This window comes from Hylobates moloch, unplaced genomic scaffold, assembly GCF_009828535.3.
Source record: "Hylobates moloch isolate HMO894 unplaced genomic scaffold, HMol_V3 SCAFFOLD_39, whole genome shotgun sequence".
Classification (NCBI taxonomy): Eukaryota; Metazoa; Chordata; class Mammalia; order Primates; family Hylobatidae; genus Hylobates; species Hylobates moloch.
Genome location: NW_026652314.1, coordinates 1,710,381 through 1,718,830, shown reverse-complemented (window position 1 = coordinate 1,718,830; position 8,450 = coordinate 1,710,381).

The window sequence follows — 8,450 nt, the reverse complement described above, 5'->3', positions numbered from 1 at the left end:
TGATGGTGAAGACAGTAGTGGTAGTAGTGGTAGCAGTGGTGGTTGTGGAGACAGTAGTGGTGGAGGTGGCGGTGGTCATGGGGGCAGCGACGGTAGTGGTGGTGGTGGTTGTGGAGATAGTAGTGGTGGAGGTGGCGGTGGTGGTGATGGTGGTGGAGACAGTAGTGGTGGTGATGGAGATGGTAGTCGTGGAGATGGTGATAATGGTGGTGGAAACAGTAGTGCTGGAGGTGGTGGGAGCAGTGATGGTGGTGGTAGTAGTTCTGGTAGTGCTGGTGATGGAAATGCAGGCTGTGGTGATGACGTTGGCGACTGTGATGGTGATGGTGGTGTTGGTGGCTGCTGTGGCAGTGGTGGCACTAATATGGTGTAGTGGTGGTGGCTACACTGTGTTTAATTACTAAAGCCAGTTGGTTATCGCAGAGGGAGTACAATCCAGACTCACTTGGTCATCAGAGTAAGGTCAGGTCTTTTCAATGGCATTGGTAAGAGGAGCTGGAAACCATCTCCTCCTGTAGGACTCACAGCGTTGTAGCTCCACCACTTAGGTTATACGCCCTCAGTTCAGGATGCTTCCTGTAGCTGTAGAAAGTCCAGGAAGGCAACTAAAATGAATGATGATGAGAGCTGTTCATGGAATGAGCTTAACTTGAAAGAGGGGTGGAAGAATTGATTTAATTATTTTCCCCTTTGTCCCTTCAAACCCAACTTTTTTTTCTCATTGTGGGATAAAATATTTTATCAGACATGCCCTTCTAATTCTTAATCATTTTTAGATAATAAATAACAGCTTTGTTTTGGCATCAAAACGTGGAGTCCAATCTAATAATTACATAATTCCAGTGAGACAAAGCGCAATTATCAAAACACTGTGAATTCCTCACCCACCTCAAGCTGGCTTCAGGCTGGGTGCCTGGTTTCTGCTGTTCCTGGAATGCTGTTTCTGAATGTTCCTGGCAGGGCCAAGATGGGATGGAACAGAGGAAGAGGAAATAGTCTTACATGCTGGTACTGTTGGCATCTGGCTTTGGTCTGTCTTGGATGGAAGGCAGAAGGCACACATTTACTGAGTTTTGCTGTCACAGGCACTTTTGAAGTGTCCTTGCCAACTTGCTACACACTCACACACACACACAACTCATGCACACACACACCATACTCATCCATACACACAGTCACATATACACACTCTCACACACTCATGCATATGCACACTCACACGCACACTCACGCACACACACACACACAACAAAGCCTCCCTCCTGAGAACAAAGCCCCTCTCCTCAGCCTCTGGGTTTCTAATAGCCCACCCCTCTCCTGGGATCACACTGTCTCTCCAGGACATCTTCTTTGGTCCCTTTCACCAAGTCCACATCTGGCCCCTGGAGAACAATCACCTTTGTTCTTGATAATCTGATAAGGGTGGCATCGGTCACAGCTGCTTCCTTTTGAATTCTCTTGGCTATAGTAAGACACATTTCTATGTTCCCCAAATGCCAGTGGGCACATGCCAGACTCCCCGGGTGGCCCCTTAAAGCCCTCTCAGTTGACTTGCAGTAAGGCATAAGTTCCAACCCACACTCACACCAGGGACAGGGGATGGAGTACAGAACCCTGAAAATGCATCCAAAGAAACTCTCTTTCTATCAGCCTCTCCTGCCTTCCTTAAGCCTGGAAGCAGATGAAGGGCTAATGCTTGCAGAACTGGTTTTCCAATCTCTCAGCATGCCCTGCTAAGGACATGGTGGAACTTGCCACCAACTGTCCTCTTCTAAGGCTTTGAGGCCTTGCTGAAAGCCACAGACACAGTGACATTTTCACATCCTCTTACAATAGGGTTGCAGTGCTGGCAAATAAGAACAGAACAAAAAATGATGAGCACGCTTGATCTAGGAAAACAAACACAAAGAGAAAACAGTAATAATGAGAAAATACCCAGCATTTGTTGAGCAAAGCTTTTACATGTATTGTTATATAATTTTCAAGGACTGGAAAATGGATATGGAGATCACAGTAATAACCTAGCATTTAGATAACGTGGCAGAGTTTACAAAGAGCTGTCTCCCGTATCGACTCATTTGACTCTCATAAGAAGTTGGCTGGGTTCGTGCTATTCATCTCATTTTACAGAGGAAGAATTAGGGTCAGGAGTGGCAAAGGGGGCTGATCTCACAAGCCAACCCATATTAATTGAGCCCTCCTGCCAATCACAGTGCTATTCAAAGTATAGTCCAAGAGCAGAAAATGAAAATAAATATTTTGAAACTCTTTTTTTTTTTTTGAAGTGTAGTCTCGCTCTTTCACCCAGGCTGGAGTGCAGTGGCGCAATCTCGGCTCACTGCAACCTCCGCCTCCTGGGTTCAAGTGATTCTCCTGCCTCAGCCTCCTGAGTAGCTGGGACAACAGGCTGGTCTCGAACTCCTGACCTCAAATGATCTGCCCGCCTCAGCCTCCCAAAGTGCTGAGGTTACAGGTGTGAGCCACTGCACCCAGCTGAAACTCTTTTTTTTTTTTTGGAGACGGAGTCTCACTCTGTCTCCAGGCTGGAGTGCAGTGGTGCAATCTCGGCTCACTGCGATCTCTACTCCCGGGTTCAAGCGATTTCCCTGCCTCAGCCTCCCGAGTAGCTGGGACTACAGGCATGGACCACCATGCCTGGCTAACCTTTTTAAAAGATTTAAAAAAAAACCTTTTGTAGACATGGCGGTCTTGCTTTCTTGCCCAGGCTGGTCTCAGACTCCTAGCATCAAGCAATCCTCCTGCCTTGGCCTCCCAAAGCGTGGCTGGGATTACAGGTATAAGGTACTGCACCCCACCTAAAAACTCTAAAAGGAATTTAACGTTGCCGTGACATCCAAGCATGTGATCAGTAGACTCATTTCACTGAGCAGGGTATGGACCAGTTTACCTGTTGTCAAACTCATATGGTGAGTCTCACACAGCTTGAGCTCTGTTTTTAGTCATGTACGGTAGGACTGTATTCTAGTCAGCAACAGATTAGAAAATTAAAAAGAGAAAAAACAGGCCCTTCATGACAGATAATTTAAGAAACATTTCCCTAGACGGAGCATCAGTTTAAAAGGATTTGAAGCCCAGGAAACAGTGTCGTGGTTGATTAGTGATGTCTGCCCTGAGCAAGGGGGTGGGAGGCAGTGACATGTGCATCACCCTGTGCCTATCAGCTAGGTCATGGTGTCCTACCCTAGTAGGACAACCTGAGATCTTGAAAAGAAACATATATGGGGGAAACACTAATAAACCTGATTACAGAAACAGCTATTTTCGAAATGCTTTACAAATTTCAAATACACTTGCAGGTACTATCTCATTTGAAACTTGGAACAATCCTGAAAAGAAGATGAAGAAGGGATTATTAGTCCCATGTTACAGAGAGGAAGACTGTGAGTCAGATCATTTAAGTTCCTGTCCATAATCACAGAGGTAAGCAGTGGCAGGTGCTGGGCCCAGAACCAACACTTGGTTGCCAGCTGCTTAGTCTAAGTATCCTCACTCCCTATCCAGCTGCCTCCCTGTTGAGGATGAAATAAAGTGATATATGTGAAAACTCCAAGTAAAAATGAGAACGTCATACGATATCAGTTTTATTACAGAGCAGCTTAGATAATTTCATGGATGACATCCCTAGATGGTTTTTAGATTGACATTCCAGAGGACAATCTAGCCTTCCTGATAGTAAAAGAGCAATTGCCGCTTTCAAACAAATCTCTGTGCTAGAAAGACACGTAAGTCCAGGATGGCAATTTTTCTCTTCATTTGCTATCCTAGTTCCAGATGTAACTACTGAGTGTTATTATAAATAGGACAGTAAAAATGTCCTGTCCAGCAAGCACCTATTGAGCACTTGCAATGTGCCAGAGAAAGGCTACACTGCATTAGGCACAAGAAACACAGACATGAATGGGACCAACAGATGCATAGACTCTGAGTCCCTTAGGTGGCCCCTGTTCTCAATTAATATGGGTTTGCTTGTGAGATTAGCCCCCTTTGCCACTCCTGATCCTGGTTCTCCCTCTGTAAAATGAGATGAATAGCACCAACCTAGCCGACTTCTTATGAGAGTCAAATGAGTCGATATGGGAGAAAGCTCTTTGTAAACTGCCACATCAACTGCTCTTGCAATTAACTGTTCTATGTGTAGTAATAAAAAATGGGTAAGAGGTCCAGAATTGCTTTCAAGGGGGACTGCTTTACTCGTGGGTGGAGATGGTAAGTTAAGCAGAGAGGAAAAAGAATTTACAAAGGAGAAGGGCCTGCTCACAGCACATTTGGAAGGGTGAATGAGGAGACAATTGGAGAAAGGGCATTCACATAAAAGGAACAGTATGTGCAAAGGCTCAGAGGCTTTAAACCATCTCATGGGTTTGGGGAATATAGATGGTTCTACATATTGTCTGCATGTAAGAGGGAAAAAAATCGAGATTGGCCTTCACTGTGCATTTTTTTTAAAGAAAGGCATCTATTGTTCACATGAATTGCAAACATTTCCCCTACTGAAACTATCCTACTACTTGACCTATGTCTTATTTCATCTTTGATAATATAAGGATGCTAACAGAACTTACAGCACTAGCCTGTTTTGTTAACCATGTAGAGTGCTTAGAACTATGTTAGTCCATAGTAAATGCTCAGTAAGTGTTTTATTGTTGATGATCGTGGTAGTGGTGGTGATGATGATGATGAAGGTCATGATTTCTACTTTGACTCCTCACCTCAACTGCCACATCTGAGCTTCACACCCAATATAGAATGAATGTGAAATAATTTGTTTATGCTATGACAGTTTGGCTTATTGCTTTTCTCACATAGGTTCCTTTAAAGACTGTTGTGCTTGGCATCTTTTGGGCTTTGGTGAAAAGAGGCACATCTGAGATGCCTAGAGTTCACAGCAAGGAGAACAGGCTCCCTTGCATAGGCACTGGTGCCCTAGATCAGGTTTAAGCAAACAAAAATCCCTGGGACAAATCAACCCCCCATTTGTTTTTGTAAATAATACTTAGTGGAACTCCGTCCTTTTTATTCACTGATTATTGTCTTTGCTTGCTTTTGTGCTACAATGGCAGAGTTGAGCTGTGACAAAGATCTTATGGCTGACAAAGTCTAAAATATTTCCTCTCTGGGCTTTGGTTGAAAAAAATTAGCCAACTCTTGCCCTCGATGATGCCCAGACTCCTGCTACTCACCACAGGCTGCACCAGCCATTCCAAAGCTGGTCAAAGTTAGGACAGGGGTTGGTGCACTGTTGGTTAGAGCACGTTGGTGTCCTGATATAATTCTCTTCTCCCAGAAACCTCACAGCAGTGCCAACCACTTCTTGAAAATATGGCCAGTCCTCATGATTCACAGATTCTGTATTTGGAAATTCACCTACTTGCTGAAATCTATGTGTAACCTCAAAATCAACACGCGCAGCACTGTCTTGGCCATTCATGGACATGTGCAAAGCTGTGAAAAATTTGAGTCACCCAACGCTCACGTGTTCCTAGCTGAAGTTGGAAAGCAGACCCTCTGCCTTCTTGTTTCACTCTCACAATGTAAAACGAGTATCCTTTTTGCAGTCTCTTCAGGGCCATGTTTTTCTCACTTTTGTGCTTTTTGTCCATGGTTTTGCCGTATAAAACGGTCCGAAGCCCAGTGCTGAAGTGCTGTCTAGCGGCTAAGTGCAGGGCGGCTATGATGCACCTTATGTGTCTTAGATAAGCTTCCTTCAGTCACACGTGACAGTGCCATTGACCCTGCGTTCAATGTTAATGAGTCAACAATATATATTAAATGAGGTGTCTTTAAATGGAAACACACATACAGCAAGGCTATTTATTGATTGACAGATGAAAATGTGACTGGAGGCTTGCAGTAACCCTAACCCTGTGTTTTGGTCTTGGTTAATTTAGTGTTTGAGGTGAATTTATATGACATAACTACAGCAAATAATGAGAACTGACTGTGAAGAACAAAAATGGCTCAGGAAGGCCCAGGGTGTATAACCACATTGGCAGAGCACTGTGCACAGGACCTCAGACTTTCCTTAGCAATAAAAGAAGCTCTTTTGTGTCACATCCTGATGGGCGAGAAAAGGTCTCTTGCTCTCTCACCTGCTGACTCCAGGAAGACAGGAGATATTCCACATTGGTTTGGGTACAGGAAGTCTCCATAACTCATAAAATAAAGGTTTCTGGGAACTGACTCTGGGGCTTACGGATATGGTACATGAGCTCTCCTTTCCAGAATGTTGCTTATGTAGGATTCCAAATGGCTTAAATTCCGATTTCCTGCCTCTCTCCCTCTTCCCTCCTCCCCTGATCCCTGCCTTTTTTTTTTTTTTTTTTTTTATACGGAGTTTCACTTTTGTTGCTCAGGCTGGAGTGCAATGGTGCGATCTTGGCTCACTGCAACCTCTGCCTCCCAGGTTCAAGTGATTCTCCCGCCTCAGCCTCCCGAGTAGTTGGGATTATAGGCATGTGCTACCACGCCCAGCTAATTTGGTATTTTTTTAGTAGAGACGGGGTTTCTCCATGTTGGTCAGGCTGGTCTCGATGACCAGACCTCAGGTGATCTGCCCACTTTGGCCTCCCAAAGTGCTGGGATTACAGGTGTGAGCCACCACCCTCAATCCCCAACCTGCCACTTCTTTTTTCTCGGACTCTGGTATAGCTTCTGAAAAACACTTCATTCCTGACTGGCCAGACCTCCCTGTGTCTTTTCTTCTTCCAAGTATACAGAGGTGCTAAAAGTCCCCCCAAATTACTACTTTGTGCTCATCCTGGCTGATGATGGCACCCATCTCTGCGGCCATTCCTGGGCACTGCCTACAGAGGGACGCAATCCTGTGTTTGCACAGTTACAAGAGCAAGTTGCCCCTCTTGCCCCTGTGGAGTGATGTCTTGAACTGAGTAGCAGGGGCATTCTGAAGGGCATACAGTGAGCTGAAGTGCCTGGTGGTGGTGGTGCCAACATCCTTGGGGAGCATCTAACTCAGGGCGTTCTCCACAAAGCAGCTCTGCAGGCTTGACATGGGGTCATGATACCTACCACGTGCATTAAAGGAGATGGCATTTGTCAGCTTCCTTTAGTGGCACCTCCTTGGATTCCCACTTTCTCTTCTTTTCTTTCCTTCCCTCCCCTCTTTGCTTCTTCCTTTCCTTCTCTCTGTCCTCTCTCTATCTTGATCAGCTCGAATGGTATTGAATACTAATCAATATCACACCTAGGCCAGCTGGTAGGTAAAATTTAGAGACAGGAGTTTGGGGTTTGATCCCTTCTTTGTCACTTACTAACTGCATTAATTTGATTAGCTCATTCATCAAATATTGATTGTTTACTAGGTGCCAGGTGCCATGTTGGGCACTTGGGCTAGGTCAGGCAAGGAGCAGAGTATAAGTTAGAGAATGAAAAGAGCCATGGGAGAAAGAAAACACAGAGCAGTATCGGGGGATGAGCATAGTGACCCAAGGGGAGGCCGAAACCAACCTCTCTGAGACCCCATGTGCTCAAACATAAAATGTGGGTGATGGCTCTGGCTCTCCTTGTGAAGATGAAGTGAGACAACACCTGTGAGAGGGCCACATAAATCACCAACCACGAGATGAATGTGTGCTGTGTGAGGAAGAATCGTCTCATCCATAGGACCCAAAGGTTAAAATACACTCCTCATTTGGAGAGGAAAGTGATAAGGGACAGAAATCCACGTTTGTGGGGTGCCTATTCTGTGCCACCTCCCACCCCTCTGGGACCTCCTCTCCCCTCTAAGGTAGGCCTCACTTTCCCAGTCTTGAGGATGAGAAAGGCAAGGCTTAGAAGTGGAGTAACCTACCCAACGTCAGGTCACAGCACTGGGAGGATGACAGAGCTGGGCTGAGAATCCATCTTCATCTTTCCGGGGCTTTGTCCTCCGGGCATCTGAGGTGTAAACCCAGCTGGGTGACCTCTAAAATCCCTCCAATTCCAGGAGCACATGGCTTCTCAGCAATTACTCTTCTGGGTGAGCATAATTGGATGATCCAAAGAAAAACACATCTCGGAAGGAAATGAGTCCCTTGATTTCTAATAGGAAGGTCGTTTCTCCATCCTCCTGGCAACATGAGCCTCAGGGGGAAGCAGACATCCACAGGCTTGGGGATCAGAGGGATGGGTGAGTGGCAGAAGCTTTGACTAAGGGGCTTCCTCCACCGTAGCGGGTCCCAGAGCCCAAGGAGAAAATAGAAGCATGAGGGATTTCACTGGTGCTTCCAAGCCTCCTAATAAAAAAATGAGAAGGATGGGGCCACAGTTGAAGAAGCCTTGCTTTTGACAGCAGGGCAGTTATCCGAAGGGAGTAACTCAGGCTTCTTTCTTTAAAGAATGGAGATCTACATGCTCAACTTAAAGTACAAGGTGGCTTAGAAAAGGAAGAAATACCCACACATGCACACGCACACACACACTCACACAAAGAA